Genomic DNA, 22,432 nt, shown 5'->3' with positions numbered 1-22,432 from the left:
CCAACTACTGTACTGGGTCAACAGTGAACTCGTCCCCCCTAAAGTTTCCACCCAAAGTTTGCCAACACTCGAAGTGTATCCAACTCCAAAACTGAGTTGACACAATTTCCACCACTGTGTTCTACAACAGTACCTAGACTTCATTATTAGGCACTCGAAGTCCATCCTTGTTGTGCATGGTCTAAATTTCATCAAAATGCATGGTCTATTGTACGGCACTGCAATGATTGACTAACCCACCACCGTGCAGTACACTCCTTCTGGGTAACTATAGGGGCCGGGCCCTTCAACTCCTCGGGACTGCCCCTGAGCATCTACTGTTAGTAGCTTCGTGGGAGTAGCTTTGCAGCCCGCAGAGACCGTAGTGTCATAGAGATACCTCCCTGGGGGTGTGTGTTCAGATAACAGTCTGGCCTCATATTGTTGCATGGGATGGTCCCTGGACAATTGGCGGTGGGGGCAGTGGTGGTGGCGGGATTGCTCCGTTGGTTCCTGCTACTGGCGGTAACACTCCCCTAATGCCACACAATCCACTTTTGTAGAACTCTAGTGCCGGACACCAACCCGGCTTCTCCTGTCATCATCTCCACTGTTTATAGCTAATCCCGGGCCTTGCCTGCTCCTAGCAAATATGGGAAAAAGTGACACTAAGCAGATAAAGCTTCAGTTTGAAAGCAGGTGTAGTACCAGGCATGGCTATGCGTGCTCAAACTCTGGGGCATCGCCACAATGCTCTGAAGGTGAGCGCAACAGGACATTGACATAAAAGGAGATTCTGGTTAAAGTTTGTTCCAGCCTCAAAAAAATCGACACCATGTTAGATATCCTTACTAGCCGGCAGCAACATGTTAAACAACGTGTAGATAAGCACGACAACCCCATTGACCACTTGGAACAACGGGTCTCGGAAAAGGAAGACTCGCACGTAAAGGTCATGGAACAACTACTCAAAATGGACAAAGTGCTCGAGGTGATTAGGGCCAAAAACAAGAACTTAGAGGCATGCTCCTGCCGCAATAACCTCAGGATGACGGGAATTCTGGAGTCCACCAACACTGCAAAAATGGAGAACTTTAGAGACCGTGCTCCAGGAACTCTTTGGAGAAAGTCTGTCTGCGGTGTTTATAGTCTCCTGTGCCCACCGGTCGCTGGGACCCAGGCCTCCTCCCGGTGCTCAGGCAAGGTCAATCATGGCACAGTTGTTAAATTACCAGGATTGAGATGCTGTCCTGCGGTTGGACTGGGCGCCCTACAATACTAGGGGAACAATCTATACTTCTTCCCTGATTTTACTTTGAGGGCCCAGTCGGCCTGCCAGGATTTCCTCTCGGCCAAAAAGATGCTTTAAAAGACGCGGAACCCATATACCATGCTATACCCTGCCGAAAGTGACATGGAGGTTTCAGAGGGGCAAATTACATTTTTTCTCGGATGCTAAGACGGCTCTGAAACTCGCTAAATGCATTCCCAAGGTTCAGGGACCCCCTGAACTTCTCATACTGCAGAGAATATGTGCTCCCTGAACGATGACTGATGCTTTCACTTTTCCATTACCAATTGAAGTTATTGTTGTTTTCCGTCTGCTTCTCTACAAGCAACAATTTTGATACATTGCTCATGTAACTGCTTATGATGTTCTAACCCGGGTTTGAATATTAGTGTATATGCTGTTCGCATCCTCACACAGATATTTCTTTTATGTAATGTGCTCTTGCCTATTGTCAGCTCTCAAATATAGCCCATGGATATCCTTGACTGCCATCCTGCCTCACATGGTAAGGGGTGTTTGCCTGATTTCTCACCGATCCCTAGGACGTTTCCCAATAAATTGTTTATGCATGGTTTGGATGGGTTGGGATTGCTCACAACCAAGTTGGGTGGGTTGCAGTGGGAGGGAGGGGTTATTGAGTTATTTAGCATCTGCATTTTTTCCATTCAACGCCATTAGGCTCTTTACACACTTGATGAGGGAATGTGCGTTTGATTGCCCAACAGTACTTTTTCGCTCTTATGCACACCATTACATTACTAACATTGAATATTTGTGGTCCTAAAGACAATCGTAAGGCACACCAAGTCTTTACATATTTACACAAACACTCTATAGATATTTATATGCTACAAGAGCTTCATCTCACAGAAAGCACCTCCACCAGACTTAGATCGGGATGGCTAGGTGAACATTACGTTGCTATATACTCCAATTATAGTTGCGGTGCGGCGATTGGATAGAAGGGGACTGGCGTGGAAGAAGCATACGATCAGACTTGAAGTACAGGGTTGGTATTCGCTACTAGCGGGTCACATATAGGGACACCCAGTCACGATACTTGCTATATATGGGCCAAACACTGATGATCCCCAATCCTTCACTGAGATTTGCCAAAAAGGGGAGGCGCTGGGACTGGGTGCAACCCTGTAGGGAGGGAAAGTTCAATGTAATTCTTAATCCTGAGCTGGACAGGGCCAGCGAAGCTAGGCGACCACAACCTCACGCAGCGGTTCAATTACTCCTTATTATGCAGGAGTTCCATTTGAGGGATATCTGGCGCACTGGACACGCAGTCCTGAAAGAAGGGACCTGTATAAATACAGCACACAACGTAGTCGTGGCTGGATTATTGGCTCATTTCGCGAGACGCAGCATAATGGTTGGCGTGCGAATGCCACTAACTTCCTGTTAGAACTTCCATTGCCGGATTCTGCCTCCCGGGCGTTTTCATGGCTGCTCCTCCCGGGAACGCTTTGCATTCAGGTGTTCCGCAATGATATACAAGCGACGATTGAGGAATACTTTAACATATGAGAACATCTTCAGGGCCACTGTTTGTCGAGAGGAGATGGCCTAACGGCTAGGGCAGTCGACCTCGAACCTGGAGAACAGGGTTCGAGTCTCGGCAATGACGCTGAACATCCTGTGATTCTGGGCAAATCATTTAATCTCCCCGTGCCTAACAAAAATTAATGTGTTCTCATGTAATGCAACTGGTGCTATGTAAAGCGCTCTGATACCCGATTCGGGTCAGGTTCGCGCTATATAGAACTCTGTTAAAAAAAAAGTATGGGAGGCCTTCAAGGTGGTCATTAGGGGGGCCTGCATTGTTAAGCAGGCAAGGTACTTTGCGCTACGCAGGGACTGGTTACGTCTGGAGCGTGACATTCGAGACCTGGAGACTCGCTTTCGTGCTAGGCACGACCAGCAGCTGCTTGCGGACATACGTGACAGATTAATACAATACAAGGACGCCGCTCAATGGGAACTGCATTATTTTGGAAAATGGGTGGCCAATTATATTTGGGTTAAGGGGCACCAAAGTTCCACTCAATCTTCGTCTCCAGAGAGCTTCCCTTTAAGTCAGCGGTCTTGAAACATCTTAATGCTGCTCCCCCCTGTAAAAAAAAAAAATACTTGGGCCCCCCTCAAATTTTTTTTACAATTATTCTGCTAAATTGCCAATGTTTAAATATATCTAAACATATCAGTTAGGCTTGGTTACCCCTTTTTAGGTCGAGCCTGAGCCAGTGTGCAATTGCTGCTCTGCGAGGCTTCTTGTACTTCCCTGTGTGGGTCTGACTGCCCCCACGCATTGGGTTGGTGTATCATTTTGTTTTTGTAGCCTGCAAATGGCTAAAGGCGGGCGCATGTCCCACCTCTTTTGCATATGTTCACCCCCACAGAGTTTTGTTTGCGGGAGCGAGCAGTGGCGCGCAGTGTGACAGCTGCATTCCTCATGTGTCAGATTACACACAACGCGCCACACTTTTCCTTGTCTCACCCGTACAACCCGCGCACACCACTCATTCATTTTCGTTTCTCCTTTCAAGTACTGGTGTCTAATCTTCTGCCTGTCCAGGTGCTGGGTAAGAGTTATTAAACAAGGTTTACTCAGTTCGGTCCTGCGGGGCCGAAGCAGGGAGCCACTCTAGTTCTCTCTCTGTTTCCACCAGGGCTTTGAACTCTGTCGTCCTTTGATTTGATTTGTGCATTTAAATGGTGCTCATGATTCAGACATCGGAGGCACACTATATGCTTGACTGGCGTTAATTTCTGTGTGTGAGCTCGCATATACATAAAACTTCCACCCAAAACCACTGGGAATGCTCAAACTGTTGGTCAAATCACCACAGCGACATGTGATAAATATAGGTGTACGCACGTGTACTTTAAGTTTTCAACAAGGATAATTGGCCTCATGCTTCCCACCCTGTTTATTTACATTGCTGGCTCCCAGTTGTTCAAATTCCTCACATGCCAATCAAAGGTGAGCAAATATTATTTACTTTTCGCCTTTTTTTTGTCACACGCATAACAGACACTAAAAATCAAAGCGCCATGGTTTGCTTGCAGCTGCATATCGCTGTGATAATTGCACAATGTTAATATTTGCTAATTCTGGGCTGTGTATTGAGCGGGTGGTGACAGCAATCACAGCACTCGCGCTAGCTCCTTCACAATAAATGAAACACCATCCAATGGCTAATTCACCCGTATGCCTCCAGGTGGATATTGGGTATTAATCTGCTGGCGTCAACACAACGGTGCACTTTGAGCATTCCTTTCCGAGAACTGCGTGTTAATTATAATCGCCAACTTCCTTTCACTTGAATTTTAATATACCCGTTGGTTTCTGTATGTGAGCCTGCGTGTACATTAGACGTCCATCAGAGACCATTAAAAATGCTGAAAATGTTGGTCAAATCACAGCAGCAACATGCAATAATTATGTGTATACTTCAAGCTCCCAGAAACAATAATTGGCCTTGTTCTTTCCATACTGTTTATTAGGTCGAGCTGATGAAGCAAAACTTCGCACATTTTGCGGCTTGCCGAAGTCAAGAACCTCGTTTATGTGTAATAAGGTAACAAAACGTATGTTTTACTAACGTTTATTTTTGTTTAGGCAAAGTGTGCGAAGCTTGCCTACGTGTATTTCTAATACATTTAACCCGTGTACTTTAAAATGGCCGCCGCTTGTATTTTAGTTACTGCGCATGCGTCAGCCACACTCACGTGTCCTGACGCGCCTGCAGAAGTGGAGGGAAATTTATGCGCATGCGTAATACATAGCTTATACTGCTCGTGCAGTTCGCTCGTGTCATTGTTTCCATGTAGCTAACATTTAGTCTGCATAAGTATAATTCTTGATGATAAGTTTAAAGTACCAACCATGTGATGTGTTTTCATGATGACATTATTATGTATTAATTCGTTTTCGCTTACTTTTCATGTACCGCGGGGAATGGGGGTCTGAGTGAAAGGAGAGCCATATTGGAGGTCCCTTCTGCGCCTGCGCAACTTCGGCAGCACAGTAGACCTTGACTGATGGAACATAGCCAGTTGGCAGTGATGGGCGAGATGCTCCTGAGAAAGTCACCTCTGCCCTGCAAGAACGGCGAATGTTGCTCCTCATATGATACATTGTAAAATTGCCATTGTCTTTTTGCACAGTTCTCATGAGAACCCCAATCTCTCTAGGCGGTACCCAAGTATGCTAATATAGGCTCGAATTAGCGTGTTCTGATTGGTGTGTTACCCAAATCCTACCTTAGGACCAATCGAAATTGAGGGATTCTGACACTTTGCAACATTGGGGGGTGGTACACTGTCCCCAAACTGTATATCTACCCTGGGTTCACCTAGGGAACCGTCCGACTTGTCTGGTTTAGCTGACCTGTCACTGACCCATCGTACTCAATAGGTGACTGAAGATACAGAGCGCTGCGGAGCACTCTGTCCGAATTTGACCATAGACTAAGGTTCTACTGAACCTTAAAGTGCTGGCGAAGCACTTTGCTGGGAGTTCGCTGACCCAATCGGGGTCTTGATCGATAACTGCAGAGCGGGTGGAGCGCAGGCGTTGCTTCCGAACTGTGGGTTCCGGTCCTGTCCTGAGCGGTCCTGTCCTGAGGGTTTGCTGTCCTGTCCTGAGGTCCTGTCCTGATTCCTAATCCGAGGGTATCCTGTCCTATCCGGGGTGTCCATTCTGCACCTGCTGTCCTTTGAGGGGTATCCTTCCTTGAGGGTTTCCTGTCCTTAACTGACCCGTGGCCAGGGTTTGGTTTCCACACCTTTCTAGGTAAATATTGCTCTGAACCTCTTAAATCTTGCACCTTCTGAATTTCTAACTTTTGCTTCAATAAAGTTTACCATTGCATATGTTATTATTCCATGTCTTTCCGCAACTATTGAAAGTCATTTGCATTTTTCCATAAGTTTGTTCCTATGTCTTCTCACTTGTTAGAAATTATATTTTGCATTGCAGTTTGTCATTTTCTGATATGGCCTAGAACCTCATTGCCTAGATTGTTTAAAGGCCCGTTCACCTTAAGTGAAGCGTGTTACTCTTTATAGGCCCTCCTGTAGTTATACCTACATAGTCCGCCCATGCTTAAATATTATTGAATAGCATAGTATCTTCTCGTTACATTTTTTATCAATATTTCAATGATTACTCTGTCGTTAATTCTTTACAGTTACATCATTTACGTTATCTTGGTTATTGATTGCCTTATATTGATGTACCTTATGAATGAAGCAAATGAACTTTAGATAAACATTTTAAAACTTCCAGTTGTCAGTGGTCATTTCAACAGTATTTGAATGTTATTGGTTGGGTTTGTATTTTGCTGCCTTTCCTTTTACAGCTAGCTCCCTGATTCATTGTGGTCATTAGATACCCGCATCGGTGGATGGTAAGTCGGGTGCACTGAGAAACAAATAGTAGGAAACACACACAAATTGGTAGAGCTCGTGAAGTCACCTGATCGATGTATATGGTGATTTGAAAGTATATGGGCCCTGAAGCCGGAAACGGCGAAAACTATTGGTCGGGTGGCCTCGCGCGCTCTATCAGAGCGACCTATCTCAATGCGCATGCGCATTGAGAGCGGGAGCTCGATCTATTGCGGCTTAAACAGAGCTTACCGAGATCAGGCGATTCCCAGGCGATTTCTTCCAGTGCACGTGAAAGCGCGTGCACAATGCCACCAGCCGCTTGCCTCGCATTACCACATCAAAGGCAAGGCGGCCTCGTCTCAGGCCCCTGCTGCTTCACACCCTCATGCCGCTCTCCCCGCTCCGCCCCCTCCCCTGCCCGCCGTGTCGCATTTCTCCTCGTACTTTCACTTTGACGGCCGCAGGCCGTCTCTCGTGTTTCTCCTTGTTATTTACTTATGTCTTTCTCAATACTGGATTTCAACGGACGGACGGACGAACACACACACACACTCTTTTTATTCCACTCCAACTCATTCCCCTTTCCCTTCTCCCATCTCACTAACACTAAGCCTTTCTCATCCCCATTTTACTTCCCGCTCTCCATCTCTGTTCTGTTAATCCACTTTCTCCTCTGCTCTCTCTCCTTTGCAAACCTTCCTTGCCTCCCTCTTTTACTTCATTTGTCTTCCTCGCCTTCTACCTCTCAGTCTCACTGTTCTCTATCCAACTCTCTTCCTCCTTTCTTACCCCTCTCGCCCCTTCCCTTCCCCTCCCCTCCCTCACACTCTCGTTCTAGTCTTATTCACTTTCACTGCCTTCCTGCCCGACCTCCCTTTACTATCCGCTCACCCCCTGTGCATCCCTTTCTCCGGCTCTCTAGCCTGGCAGCGTCATTGTCTGCACACAAAGCTGTGGGGCTGCTGTAAGCCCGTGTTGGTGGTGCTGGCTTTTATTGTGTGTTGTACAACACGCATCTGTTTAGCAGATAAACAGTAATCCGCGCATTTATAAATACACTGCCGTGGATCGCTGGCAGCCATTAGGAAGCCGTCTGTCTGTCTTTTGCGGCAGCGGGCCATGGGCAGACACGCAGCTGGCCCTTCCTGCGCCTCCCCCGGTCCTTAGCCCGGACTGTGGGTGCCACCCGGGATTCTGCGCACTCGAGCCCATCATACAGCAGGCCATAAGGAAACAAGACCTCGGAACAGCTGGTTTGATAATATACAGTGTTGAGTCTCTGCTCTAGGCCAGCTGCGTGGCTGGTGCCTCGCTTGGCCTCCAGTGATGCTCCACGCAGTGAAAATGCGGCTGAACGCTCAGTTTGCTGACGGGGGTCGGTGGCTGCGCTGCGGTGCAGGCCTGGACGCTCTCCGCCAGGCTCGCGTTTCAACAACGCTCATTCCTGCTCCACAGGCGGCTCTCACCCCCTGTGCATCCCTTTCTCCGGCTCTCTAGGCCTCACTCGCAAACCCCCACCATGTCACCGCACTCCCCTCCCCACCCTCATGCCCACTCTCCTCCATTCTTCTCTTTTCTCTAGTTCTCATACTCTTATTCTTGGTTCCCTTCGCTTGTCATCCTTTATGCTGTAAATGTCCACTTACAGGGGCTGCGGAGACAGCTGTGCTGCGGCGCACTTTACTTTAACAGGTCTGTTTGCAAATAAAGCTGGCACTGCTAATGACCGTCATATGTCCCTGCTCTGTATGTTAATGAAGCTTCGAAACCCTGCCATTATACAAGTGCCAGAAAGGACAGGATTGGTCGATGAAAGGTACAAAAAAATCACTTGACTTCAAACCCTTGCATACCTAGACTGCTTTCTGTGTAGAGATAACAAACGCCATGTTTTTAAAAATAATACTTATAATGTAGTGGCTTATTTCACAAAAGCAGAAAGCTAAAAAAAAAAAAAGCATTGGCATAGCCAATAGATCTCGCCTTTTGGGACCTTATAAGTGTTTAGTGATCCAGCACAATATCCTTGGTGCAACAACATTAAGTGTTACATGGCTAAACACTTATAAGGTCCCAAAGGCGAGACTTATTGGCTATGCCAATGCTTGTTTACATTGCTGGCTCCCAGTTGTGTAAATTCCTTAAATGCCTATCAAAGGCGAGCAAAGGTTATTATTTATTTTTTGCCTTTCTTTACTCACGCGGCTAACAGACACTAAAATCAAAGCGTGAGGGTTTGCTTGCATCTGCGTATTGCTGTGAGTAAACGCACAATGTTAATATTTTCTCATCTTGGCTGTGCATTGTGCACGTGATGAACAGCAATCACAGCACTCGCACCCGATCTCTCGCAGTAAATCAGACCCCTCTAATTGCTAATTCAAAGCGGTCAGCCTCCAATTGGATATTTGGTATTAATCTGACGGACCCAACATGACAATGCACTTTGCGCATTCCCTTGCAAAAAACGTGTGTTCATTATAATCGCCAACTTCCTTTCACTTGAATTGTAATCTGCATTTTAATGTTCATTACAATGCATGGTGGACACCAATATTATAGCATTGCCTATGTGACACTTTCAGGTTTGGGCAAAATAGATTAATATCTTATGTGATGAACATTCTTTTGTTGCAAGGCACAGCGGTGCTTGCGGCAGCCTTGTACTGCCCCTGAACATTATTCAAAATTGCGATATCCCTGCCTGTCCCTTTACATTCACCGGTGTAGGCGAGGAATTGTTTAGCCCCTTTCTACATGGCCGCATACAGAATGTTATAGCTCGGTTGACTTGCATCAAGACACTTGTCTTTGTGCTTTAAAGTGCCTTACAATGTGTCCATAAATGTTTTCTAAAGCAAGCATATTTTTCTAAATCAGACTACTTGAACTAGTGTGTAGCAGTTGTATAGCTCTTCAATTCCTGGCGGCACAACACCCAGGAAAATGTGCTGCACGGCTAAACACTTCTAAGGTCCCAAAGGCGAGACCTATTGGCTAGGCCACTGCTGGTTTGCACATACTCCCAGTCAGGATATAAAGGACAAAAGTTGCTAGTGATGGCCTATCACAAGGTGGCTAACTGCTGTTCAGTGAGGTAAGTGAGAACCAGGTTCAGATCCCACTGAGGCATAATTAAGGAAGTAGGGGGAAACATATGTACAAGCCCTTTCAGGAACCTATTTAAAATATGGGACTTGAACAAAGAGGGTTGGTCAGGCAGTCGTAGGAAAGCGGACAGAGCAGAAAGATAACCCATGACAGTGCCCAGAGCGGAGCCCTGCTGGGCAAGGGTAAGAATAAAGAGAAGAATATCACAAAGAGAGGCAGAAAGAGGGGCGATAGACTTTTCTATACACTATTTTTACAAATTTGCCAACGGCAGGCATATACCATTTTGGTGGTGGGCCACCAGAATAACTGTACAAACTAGGAAGGTAAAAAGCCATCAACTGTCACCGCTCAATATCCACGCAAGGAGGCGGAGAGTTGACACATTCGTGTGGCGCACCCTCTCATGTGACAGAATATCTTTCCGAAGGGGTAGCCTGATTGGAGGATCCATGCTCATTTTCAGAAGCTCAAGATACCAAACTCAGCGCCCAGTTCAGAGCCACAACAATGACTTGGGCTTGGTCGTTCCTGATCTTCTTGAGAACTCTGGGCAGGTGTGGTATGGGCGGGAAGGCGTACAGGAGGCCTGAGCTCCACTAGAGACAAAAAGTGTCGCTGAGCGATATCCAGCTTGTAAATTCCAACGTGCAATAATGCGGACACTGAATGTTCTCTTCGGAGACAAACAGATCTACCCAAGACCCTCCCTACGGCTGAAAGGGACCTTGCGCCACCCTCAGCTGGAGACGCCATTCGTGATCCGCTAGGCACCAATGGCTGAGTCCCTGGCATTCAGAGAACCTGCCAGGTGTTGAACCACTAGGGTAATGCCCTGCTGTTCCAGCCATGTCCAGAGGCACAGGGCCTCTTGACAAAGGGTCCACGACCCCACCCCACCCTGCTTGGTGCAGTACCACACGGCGATGTTGTGAACACCTGTACTAACTTCCCCTTGACGAAGGAAAGAAATGCTTTCAATGCTAGTGGGATTGCACAGAGCAGAGTTGATGTGGAGTCCCGATTCTGCTGGAGACCAGTGTCCTCTGATCTCCACCTCTCCCACATGGCCGCCTCATTCCAGGAGTGACGCATCAGTCACTATTGTGAGATCTGGTAGGGAGAGGGGTCTGCCTCTGAAACAATCACAGTTCATAAGGCACCACTGCAGGTTCTTTGCACTTCCTTCCAAGATCTGGACGACATCAGAGAGATTCCCCTGATGATGCGCCCGCTGGTACTTCAGGGCCCACTGCAGAGCCGGCATCTACCATCTGGCATGATTTACCAACACGATGCAGGAGTCCATGGGGCCCAACAGCCTCATTCTCACCGAAATCCAGGATAGAGGCTGAAACATCGGCATCATAACCTGAATATCCTCGACTCGCTGCTTTGGAGGATAACCCTGAAACTGCACTGTATCCAGAACAGCTCAGATGAAATTAGCGCCTGACAAAGAGTCAGGTGTGACTTCGGCACGTTTATAGTGAAACCCAGCGAATGCAGGTTTGTCAGCGGTAGACTGGAGGAAGAAAACAGCCCGTGGCGAGGACACTCAACAGCAGGTTGTTGAGGTAGGGGAAGATTGAAACCACCAACCTGCACAGATGAGCTGCAACCACCAACATCACCTTGGTGAACATGCGAGGGGTGCTGGTTAGGCCAAAGGGTAGCTCAGTGAACTGAAAGTGCTTGTAGACTACCTTGAACCGCAGATAACGCCTGTGGGCAGGCAGAAAGGGGGATGTGAAAATATGCATCCTAAAAGTGCAACACTACCAGCCAGTCTCCTTGGTCTAGGGCAGGTAAGACTTGAGCTAATGTGAGCATCTTGAATTGACTTGTGAAAGAGATTGAAGGTTCAGAGGTCTAGAATAGGACGAAAACTTTTGTTCTTTTTGGGTATCAGAAAGTAGCAAAAACAACCACCACTGCCTACGTCTGATATCGGAGCCCTTTCTAATGCTCCCTTGGCCAAGAGAGCTGCAAATTCTTCTCGGACCAAGATCTGATCATCCGCCAGCTGTTTTTGAGATGGTAGTAAAGGGGCCGTGCAGGAAAGTGGGTTTCTGTTTCAATAACCCCCCCCACTTTTTGCCAGATTTCTGATACTCTTTGACCAAGTGTGCCCTGGGTCCCTGCCAATCGGTGACCCAGGGACTGTGTCTTTCCCTAACCTATACCATTGTTTCCACAATCGGAACAACTTTGGCCTACCTGCAAGTTCCTTGTAAGGGGTACCTATGGTACCAAGGGCATGGTAGCCAGGGAAAAGGCTCTGAGGGCTGCAGCATGTATTATGCCACCCTCAGATACCTCTCACCACAAACATGCACCACAGCCATTGCAGCCTGCGTGTTGTTGTACAGCTAAAAGTGAAGAGTCGACATGGCACACATCCCTGTGTGTCACGCCTGCCCAGCACTACATGAGGCCTAGGTAAGTCCCCCTTAAGGCAAAGTGCCCTATACCTCATGTGAGGACCTACCTGCATGAGCAGACAGGTCCCTATAATATCCAAGACTATTCTTAGATATTATAAGTGCCCAGAAAAGCCATCCCGAGTATATGGTCTGGAAACTGGTCATTATGAGTTTCGTAGCACCATAATGACTTTACTGAATCCTAGGATATTCAATATCAAACATCTCAGAATAATAAGCCTACAGTGTCCGATGTATTATCCCATGCATTCAGGGGTCCCTTCTAGACCAAACCAACCACTGAAGGGTAGTTGACTGGTAAACACCTGCCTCCCACCACGAGACAGGTTTCTGGACCCCTACGGTGGGAGCCTACCCTCCCAGGGCTGAGACAAAAAAATCTTTCCTGGGTAGAGGTGTTCACATCTCCTCCAGGTCAAGAAGAGCCATCTGTGGCAGGGGAGCTTCAAAGGCCTTGCCGCCTTTGCAACGGGACTCCCAGTCTCTCCTATTATCAGGAGCAGGAAACTTTAGCAAGCCCAGGTGGTGTGCCCACCTCTGCCAGCTCACTCCCTCAGGTGGAGGAAGCGAGGTGAAGGCGACCCCTCAGTGCCTGCCATGCTGCTGATGAGGAACATCCCCCAATCAGGTTTAGGGAATGTGCTCATTCCCCCGCGTGGGGTTAGAACACAAGGGTGTAGTCACCCTAAGGTCAGTAGTCCACTGGCTACTACCTCGAGACCCCTAAAACACCCACTAAATAGTGTATTTAGGGAGCAGCCCTGAACCCAGACTTCAGATTCGACGACCTAAGAAGGACTAAAGAGCCGTGCATGAGTGGAGAAGACGACGACTGACTTGGCCCCCAGCCCTACCATCCTGTCTCCTCCACCAGCGACCCCGCTTCCCGAAATTGGCGTGGCCCACAGCCAGCAACCTCAAGAACCCCAGAGGACCTTTGCTGTCTTCGACAAAGACTCCAGTCTCCCGTGGACACCTGATTTGTCTAGCAAAGAAACCAACATCAGTCTACGGATCCAGGTGGATCTGCGACACTGCACCAGACACCCACGGGCCGAGTTTGAGTGAACCAGTTACCCTGAAACGTCTCCTCTACAATTGCGGACCTTGTGTGCACCAGTGACTGACCATCCTAGACACCTGCAGCCTCTGTCAGTAGGGTCTCCCTAACTGCGACCGGAGTCAGCTAAAGAAACCAGACACAAAAGGGTACCCATGCATCCTTTGCCCCCTGACTTCGGGGGAGCCCTACTGATGGTGCCAGGTGTCCCCAAGCTATCCAACTTACCTGTCCAGCCGGTGGTGCCCTTCGTGTAGCTTTCTGGCCCAAGCCTGCAGCATTTCTTCCTCACGTCCTCCATTGGGAACCCGATGTCTACTTTGCACCCTGCCGCCTGTGTGCCGCTAGAAGTGCACTGCTGGGGCCAACTGGTGGTCCTCTTTGTGCTTACCTTTGATCCTTGGGCCCCGACCCAGAAACCGCAGGCACCTACCTGTGATCGGTGCTCTTCTGAGTGTCCATAGCACTGGGGTCCCTTTTTCGCCGCTCCTGCCTCACCGCGAGTCTATCTGCTGCCAAAACAGTCCGAGGGGGACTGCACCGTCACTGCTGCTGACCAGGGGGAAGGGCCGGGTGCTGGACACTCCACTTCCCAGAGTCCCCCGGCGGCGCACTCTGCAGCGCCATCAGGAAGCGCAAGGAGGCGCTCAAAACCGCCGCAGGGCACGCGGAACGCGGGCGGGCCCGTCCGTGCCCATCAGGGGCCGGAAGAGGCTGGGCTGGGCCACCCCCCTTACGACTCCACTGGAACCCCAAAGCGATGTTGGTCAGGAAGAGGTTCTGCGGACTGGTTTAAAGTACTAATCAGTTGTCCAGCATCTTACCAATCATTGCCAGGAGGCGTCTGAAGGGCCCTCTTTTGACACTAAGGACTCAGGAAACTCCAAGGCCTCTGGGACAGAACTATAATAGCCACCAAGGTACTCATTTCTAATTCTTTCATTAATATCTCGTCAAATAATAGCCCAATATAAGGCCTTCATTTTTTTGGGATGACTAAGCGCAAGGCAACAAGCTCTCTGGTGGGGGGGGGGGGGGGGGTAAAGGGGACTCTTGATGCCTTCCTCATGAGAGCGGAATCTCTGTTAATCTCCTTTCTGTAAGCTGTATTTCGTGGACTATCTTTGGACTCGATTATAGAGCAAAAGCGAGCTTCTATGGGCATCATAGCTACGTGGAAATCACCTAATGCTGGGGCTCCCTTAGGCCAAGCTAAATCCAAAAGTGGTAACTATATAAAGGCCTTAACCCCCGCAGTTCTCTCGCTACAGGGGGCAGGCTTGTCAACTCAACCTATCGATTTGTTAGTGGATGACTTAAGTCCGCCACAGATAATCATAGAAGAAACAGAGGGGGGGGTCGCTGAATTAAACTCTGTCACCCGACGGGGAAGGGACGGGAGAGGTCGTTCTAGCCATAGATCCATCAGGCGTAGAACTTATCCCAAGGGAAGGCGGGGAGGTGGTGAGGTTCCGTAAAAATTATTACGACGTTTTGGGCATTACCGAATATGGACGAGTTTGGTATCTACGAACCGTAAATGGCAAGTTCGATAAGTGTACGCGTTTTCGCTACACTACCTGATAGGGTTCGCCTAATTTACGTGTCTTCATCTGAACCCTCGGGTTCCATTTTAGATACGGCATCCATTTTGTTTCTTGCCCTCACGTAGTCAGCGAGCAGGCAACTGTTCGCCTCCTGACCTTTTAGTTCCCAAGCCTTGCGGAAGACGCATATTCCTTTCATGTGTCTTTATGGCCGGAGGAATGACACAGCGAAGGCAGATGGCTCAGCTTGAGGGTAATCTGGCCGTGCCGGTCTATTGTGACAGCCGTGCAGGTGATGGGATCCAGCTCTTTGATCCTACGATCATGCTTCCGATATTACCCCCACACTCTTTTCTCTACACGTGTCTGACTTCCTTGCAGCTGTTTTTGTCTCTTTTTTCTTGCTCATTTACAACTCAAGTGGGTGTGCCTAATGGTGGGAAGATGTGCTTTTACAGTTGGGAACCGGCATTGCTACTGTAATTATGTTCCGGGGTTCTGAAAACATGAAAGCGACCCTTTTGAAGTTTACTGTGGGAACTGGATTGTAACCTTTTGTTCACATGTTGTGCAATGGCAACATTTTGTATAAAGGAGAGCGACCCACATATGCAATTTGAAGCAGACTCACAGAACCTACATGCCGTTGTACTTCTAATGACTCTCGTTTCCCTGCAGTAAATAAACGCTGATCTTTGACGCCGAAGGAAGTGTCCCGTGTCTCTGTCACTTGTGCGCCGAAACAGGTATCCCATGAAGGTTATAGGTGTTGTTCCCTGGCACCGCTGGTTCTGTTAAAAGTCCAGTCCTTCAGTTGGCGCCCAACGTAAGGCGACATTAGTGGTACCGGTCCAAAGCCTGACGATTGCGAGGAACTTCGTGTGAAATCTCCGAGGGAAGGTGCACCCCGCTTCATCGATCCTGTTGTCGAAATAAGTGGCCCGAAGATTTTCCCTGCGAAGATTCCCGCCTCCTGACGGCTGCGACGGACCGATGCCCTGACTGTCGACCTGTCTTCGACGCCCGGCGCAGACCTTTCGTACAAGCGAGACGATAGACGGGCCTTCCTGGTGACGCCATTGAAGTTCTGAGTTAAGTATTTGTGGGTCGCTCCCAGTCCTTAGTGGTTGTTGTAGCTTATTGAAGCTTTGTTGTAGCTTATTGAAGCTTTGTTGTATTGCATGGTTCCATTGCATTTGTGGTTCTTAGTTGTGGTTCTTAGTGGTTATTTGACAGTTGCAATTGCCAAAAACCGAGGGTTTTGTCTTACACGAAGATTTAGTACTTCGGTAACCCTTGAAGTTTGATACTAGGTTAGTGTGCACGATGCCTAGCCATAGTGGTTTGTTTGGTTTCTTCAAATGTTGCGCAATGGATTCCCGGTTGGAGGACTCGTGTCCGATACCTCCAGTTGGAACCCCGATATATGAGCTCTATAGTCGACACGGTGTGGGCCCTATTATATATAATGAATACTGGGTCCGTTACACGAAAAAAGACGGTGTCCTTAGTTGGCCACCACATGGAAGTTTTGAACTTACGATTTTAGATAATCTTGAAGCTAAATTATTTCAAAAGAAAGCACGGCCAGCTATGTTTGATTCTTTTCGGCTGTGGCGTAAAGAGGCCAAGCAGAAAGAAATCAAACAGCTTAAAAAGGATCGAAGAGAAGGGTTTGTTCCGATAATGCAAGTTGTACAACAATGTAAGCGAGAAAAAGAAGAAAAAGAAATAGAAGTTTCCACTAGACTACATCACATGAGTGTAGATAAATGTTATCCGGTTTTACCGACTGGTCTAGATAAGAAAGAAGAAGATTCGAAGGAGGATTCCTTGTTGGCGTATTTGATGAAATCGCCACCTCCTTATGCGCAGGGTGCTACGGCTCCTGTAGCTCCTCCTGTAGTTCCTCCTGTAGTTCCTCCCGTAGTTCCAGCGGCTGCGGGTCCGCCCGTTGTTAATCCTACGTTTGTCCTACCACCTGTCCCTGTTCCTACTGCCCCTGTACCTCCTCAATCTGTTATCCCTGTTACCCCGACTACCTTGTCTGTTTCTACTACGCCTAGCTTCACTTCTAATGTTGTTGCTCCTGTTCTTCTTTCTCCTTCTGTTCGTAATCGTATCCCTAACACTGTTGCTACCCTTTATTCACCGCTTTCTGGTCAGTTATTCCCATCCGATATTTCTGAAACTCCCCAGAGACGGAGTCAAATCCCTGGTGGAAGGGAGAGTGCAACGTTAGCGACTATGGCTCGTAGATGGATAAGACATCCTGTTAACTACCCTCCACGCATGGTTTTCGACACGTTTTCTCAGTTTAATGAGCCTACGCAGAGATTCGTGTTCGAAGAAATGTGTAACTTTTTGAGGGAAGAATGGTATAACGATGATTTAGATAACGTACCGCCCGATATGACTGAACTCCAGAGTCAATTTTTGAACGGTATGATTGTAGGGGGTGATGTACGACGTGCCATGGAGCGCTTGTTAGCACTTAGATCCACCGTGCATTCTCAAGTACCATTTGGTGACGACCTAGGCACTTGGAAAGCGGCTCCTGGTCAGTACCCTATGCGAGAGGTTCCGCCACTTTGGGTGCCAGTTAATCCACAAGCTCAGCCTCCGGTTTTACCGCATTTCCGAGAGTTTGGATACACCTCCCATGGAAACGATCAGAAGTTTTGCAAGTAAAGCAATCCTTGCCTGATCCGCGTAAGAATCCGGCTGGTTACTATAAGGAGTTATCCCAATTGGTGGACGCTTCTGTTATGAACCTTGCCGACATCGACATGCTGTTCGGTAATATCGTACCGCAACCGGTTTGGGCGAAAATTCGCCTAACCAATCATCCAAATGAGTTAGGTGGTGATTGGGCTGCACTAGTAGCGGCTGATGTTTTACAAGTTGGAGGGGCTAAGCCTGAGCAGTTGATTTTGGATTTACCTCAGAAAATCATTACGCTCATGAAAACTCTCATGCCGGGGATGAAGGTGAACTGGGATAAATTATCAGCCTGTAAACAAAAGAAAGACGAGAGTGTCTCGGATTTCTTTACAAGGTTTGAGGAAGCGTTTGTCGACCACAGTGGTCAGGACATGGGCTCCGAGGGAGGCCAGCGGTTATTTGTCGATAAATTTGTGTTGAATCTGTTGCCTGAACTATGCAACAAATTGAAGAATTCAGAAAGTGCATGGGCGGTGTCAACCACTGCACAGATATTAGCAACGGCTCAATACTATGAGAATAGGGAAAAGTAAGAAAGTGATCGTGCGGATAAGAAAACGAAGGAGCTCAAAACGAAGGTTTTGTTGCAGCAAGCGTATCCTCCACGATCAAATCAAAATGATTCACAACAGCAGTATCGACCACGAGCACAGCCCGATAGGATGCAGCCGCGCTCTGACAACTTTGACTATAGATCTTCACTTGGGTATAATCAGTGCGCATATTGTAGAAGAGAGGGACACATAAAATACGACTGTCCCGCTTTACGTGACCGTCTAAACGGTGTGTCGACACGAGGAAACCGTGGTGGTGGTCCTCAACAGGCATCACGAGGTAGAGGTCGCGGTGCCCCCCAAAATCAAATTGATCGCCCTCAAATTCCATCAGATACGAATAATTGTTTTGACCAGCGAAATGCGGGGTCAGTTCGATCTACACAATATCATGTGGACGATTATTACATTGAACATGAGACTGTTGCAAACGACCATTACTAGGACAGCCACCGACAAAGAGAGGGAGTAGTATTAGTTCCGGTTGATCAGAGTGGGCCTTACGTCGCAGTGGCTACATCGGGCGTAGTTGAGCCTTTTCTGTTAGACACTGGTGCGACGAAAAGTTCCATCACGCATTCGAAACTCCCTGGCGCACCTTTGTCTGGCTTAACGAATGTTTCCGTTGGATTCTCTGGCGCCCCTGTTAGCAATCCTGTCTCTAGCCCTTTGCCCCTTATGATTGGCCCTCGTGAGCTGGAGGCTCCGCTGATTCTATCTACCGGCTGTGGTGAGAATCTTTTGGGTCTGGATTTGTTGAAACGACTATATGCGACTTTGTATTGCTCTCCCGAAGGAGTGGAGCTTACATTAGGTCGGAGAGTGATCTCTCCTATGTACTTGTCGATCGATAAATTCCCACCGGAATTGAGTTCCCTTCCTGCGTCTCTATGAGCCACAGGTCCCAATGATGTGGGTCTGTTAGACATTCCACCTTATGTGATTCAATTGAAACCAAATGTGCGATTACCACGTTTACCTCAGTATCGTATCTCTTGATGGTGAGCGAGCGCTGTTAGCAATCGTTCATGATCTAATTAAGAAAGGTGTTGTTGAAGAAACTCGTGGAAACGTGTGTAATAGCCCTGTATTGCCTATTTTGAAACGAACTGATCCATCCAAACCTTCTGTGTATCGTTTCGTAATAGATTTGAGAGAAGTAAATAAAATAGTGATTCCACAATTTCCCGTGGTCCCTGATATCACGGCCTTGCTAACAATGATTCCGGCCTCTGCCTCCTGGTTCACGGTGATCGATCTAAAGAATGCTTTCTTTAGTATCCCGATTGCTGAGGAAAGCAGAGACCTATTCGGATTCACATTAGGTGGTCGCAGTTTTAGGCTAAAACGCGCTCCACAGGGCTACTGTGAGAGTCCGTCAATCTACAGTCAAGCACTTAAAAGTCACCTTGATGCCTTTGTGTTACCGACGGGTGCGGCTTTGATTCAATACGTTGACGACCTGCTAGTGGCAGCTGATACAGAAGCTATTTGCAAAACGGCTACAGTATCATTATTGCATTATCTACATGACTTACATCACAAAGTATCACCTTCTAAGCTACAATATTGTTGTCAAGAAGTTACCTATTTAGGTCACTTATTGGCAAAAGAAGGGAGAAGGTTGACCCCAGAGAGAATCGCAGCGATTTCCCGAATGACTGTGCCAAAAACCCAGAGAGATGTACGTGCCTTTTTAGGTATTACGTCCTACTGCACACAAAGGATTCCAAATTTTTCATTGTTGGCGAAACCATTGATAGCCCTTACGTGCAAGGATGTTTCATCTCCTTTGCCTTGGTCTGAAGAGTGTCAGAAAGGTTTTTCTGAATTGCGTGATGCGTTGTGTTCGGCTCCTGTGTTGGGTACTCCTGATTACAGTAAGCCGTTTACACTATACGTTCACGAGAGGGATGGCTGTGCGTTGAGTGTTCTGACACAACCTTTTGGTGGCAAACAACGTCCATGCGCATATTTTTCTTCGACTTTAGACCCAGTAGCTAGAGCCTTGCCGAGTTGTTTAAGAGCAACAGCGGCAGCTGCGGCGTCCATTCGACAGTCCGCAGGTCTGGTCATGGATAATATGCTTACGGTGATGGTTCCGCATGCAGTTGACACTCTCTTGAACAGAACGAAGACTCAACATTTGACGAGCGCAAGATTGTCTGGATATGAGTTAACGTTACTGGCCAGTCACATACGCATAAAACGATGTAATATGTTGAATCCAGCAACATTGCTGCCGATCGACACGGAGTCAAGTGGTGAAGCACTACATGACTGTTATCTGAGAACTGAAGAGGAAACAAAGGGTCGTATTGACCTGAAAGATACTCCATTGGTAGATCCCGATGGTACTTTGTATGTGGATGGTTCCTGTTTTAAGTTGCCGAATGGTGATGTGACGACTGCGTATGCTGTAGTAACATTGAGTACGGTTGTAGAAAGCGCAAGATTGAGTCAGAATTCGGCTCAGGCTGCTGAGCTGATCGCCTTGACAAGAGCGTGTGTGTTGTCTAAAGATAAACGGGTGAATGTGTTTACAGATAGCCAGTATGCTTTTGGTGTGGCCCATAGTTTTGGGCGATTGTGGAAAGAAAGAGGATTCCTTACGTCGCATGGCACGAAGATTCAGCATGGGAAGCTTGTGAATGACCTTTTAGATGCACTCACATTGCCTAAACAGGTGGCCGTAATCAAATGTAGTGCGCATCGGAAAGTGACGGATGATGTGGGTCGTGGTAATGCGTTTGCGGATGAAACGGCTAAAGAGACAGCCAAAGATTTGACAAATCGAATGTATGTTACGAGTTCAGTGAGATGGCCAACGGAGACTAGTATGTGCGAAGACACGACTGAGAGTGTGAAGGGAATACAGAATGAAGCCACTGAGACGGAAAAGACTAAATGGAAAGAGAGCACGGGAAGGCTGGATGAGAACGGATGTTGGGTTGATTTGTCAGAGAAACAGATGGATGCATATGTGCTCGCTGTTGTTACAATGGCCCATGGTACAGCACACATAAGCACAAAAGGCATATGCAAGTTGTTGTCTCATGTATGGAAGAATGATGGGATTACTAAGTGTGCAGAGAGAGTGGTTAAGAATTGTATGGTGTGTTTGATGCACAATCCCGGTAAGGGCACTCCCACTCCACCTGGCCATTTTGCCCCTCCTACATGCCCTTTCGAAGTTATCCAGTTGGACTTCATCCACATGGAGAGATGCAACAATTTGAAATATGTGTTGGTTGTGGTATGTGCATTCTCCAGATGGATTGAGGCTTACCCCCTTAAGGATAATACTGCCTTATCCACGGCAAAAATTTTGCTCAAGGAGTATTTCCCCCGGTATGGAATGCCTCGGGTTGTATGGTCGGACAACGGAAGTGAGTTCGTGGGAAGTGTGATGAAGAGTGTGTGTCATGGTTTAGGTATAAGTACAGAAATTTCATAGTGCTAATCATCCTCAGTCAGCGGGCTTGGTGGAAGGATACAATGGCACCCTAAAACTAAAACTGGCTAAAATTCAGGCAACAACTGGTTTATCATGGCCCGACGCTTTGCCTCTAGCTCTCCTATCGACCAGGGCAACTGTACACTTACGAGTAGGGCTTAGCCCATATGAGATTGTGTTCGGCCGTCCCGCTAATATATGGGGAGTCCCAAGGCCTAAAGAATTTGATAGAATTGAATATCCAATGCTGATTGATTATCTTCATGATCTGACTGCTAAATTGAGTTTGATTCATCAACAGGTCTTTGAGGCTCTGCCGTCACAAACAGAGGGTCCTGGTCATCGGCTCCAACCCGGGGACTGGATCCTCGTCCGCAACTTCGGCCGAAAACGGAACCTTGAGCCGAGGTTTGTGGGACCTTACCAGGTGCAACTAGCAACGAGGACAGCAGTTCGGCTGGAGGGACGGAAGCACTGGGTACATGCTACCCACACCAAAAAGGTCCCGCTTCCCTTGCCGGCGGACACTTGGATGAGAAGAGGTTTTTCTTCATCTGAAACCGACGCTCCACAACGTTTTGTCCCATTCAGTGAAGCTCAGCTTATATCTGACACCCTTGTTGATTCCCCTCAAACAATTTCCTTTCCGTCAACCCTGGAGAATTCGAGTGCTGAACAATCATCTGAACAATCGAACACTCATTTGCCATCCAATCCACTATTTGAAGATCAGACTCGCCCTGGGAGCAGCCGATACTTTCTTCGTCCACGTACAAGAGACTAATAAAAAAAATTTGTTTTTAGGTTTCACACTTGCCCTGAACATAGTGGACATTGTATATTGTGTACCTTTTTC

The 22,432-nt window shown here is 47.7% G+C and overlaps 1 protein-coding gene across 1 annotated transcript in view; it reads right to left on the bottom strand.

Annotated features, from left to right (window-relative positions):
• KRI1 (KRI1 homolog) overlaps window positions 1-22,432 on the bottom strand; it is a 160,706-nt gene that overhangs the window by 102,738 nt on the left and 35,536 nt on the right. The window lies entirely within an intron of this gene.

This window comes from Lissotriton helveticus, chromosome 1_1 (genome assembly GCF_964261635.1).
Source record: "Lissotriton helveticus chromosome 1_1, aLisHel1.1, whole genome shotgun sequence".
NCBI lineage: Eukaryota > Metazoa > Chordata > Amphibia > Caudata > Salamandridae > Lissotriton > Lissotriton helveticus.
This window is presented reverse-complemented; position numbering and strand designations above follow the sequence as displayed.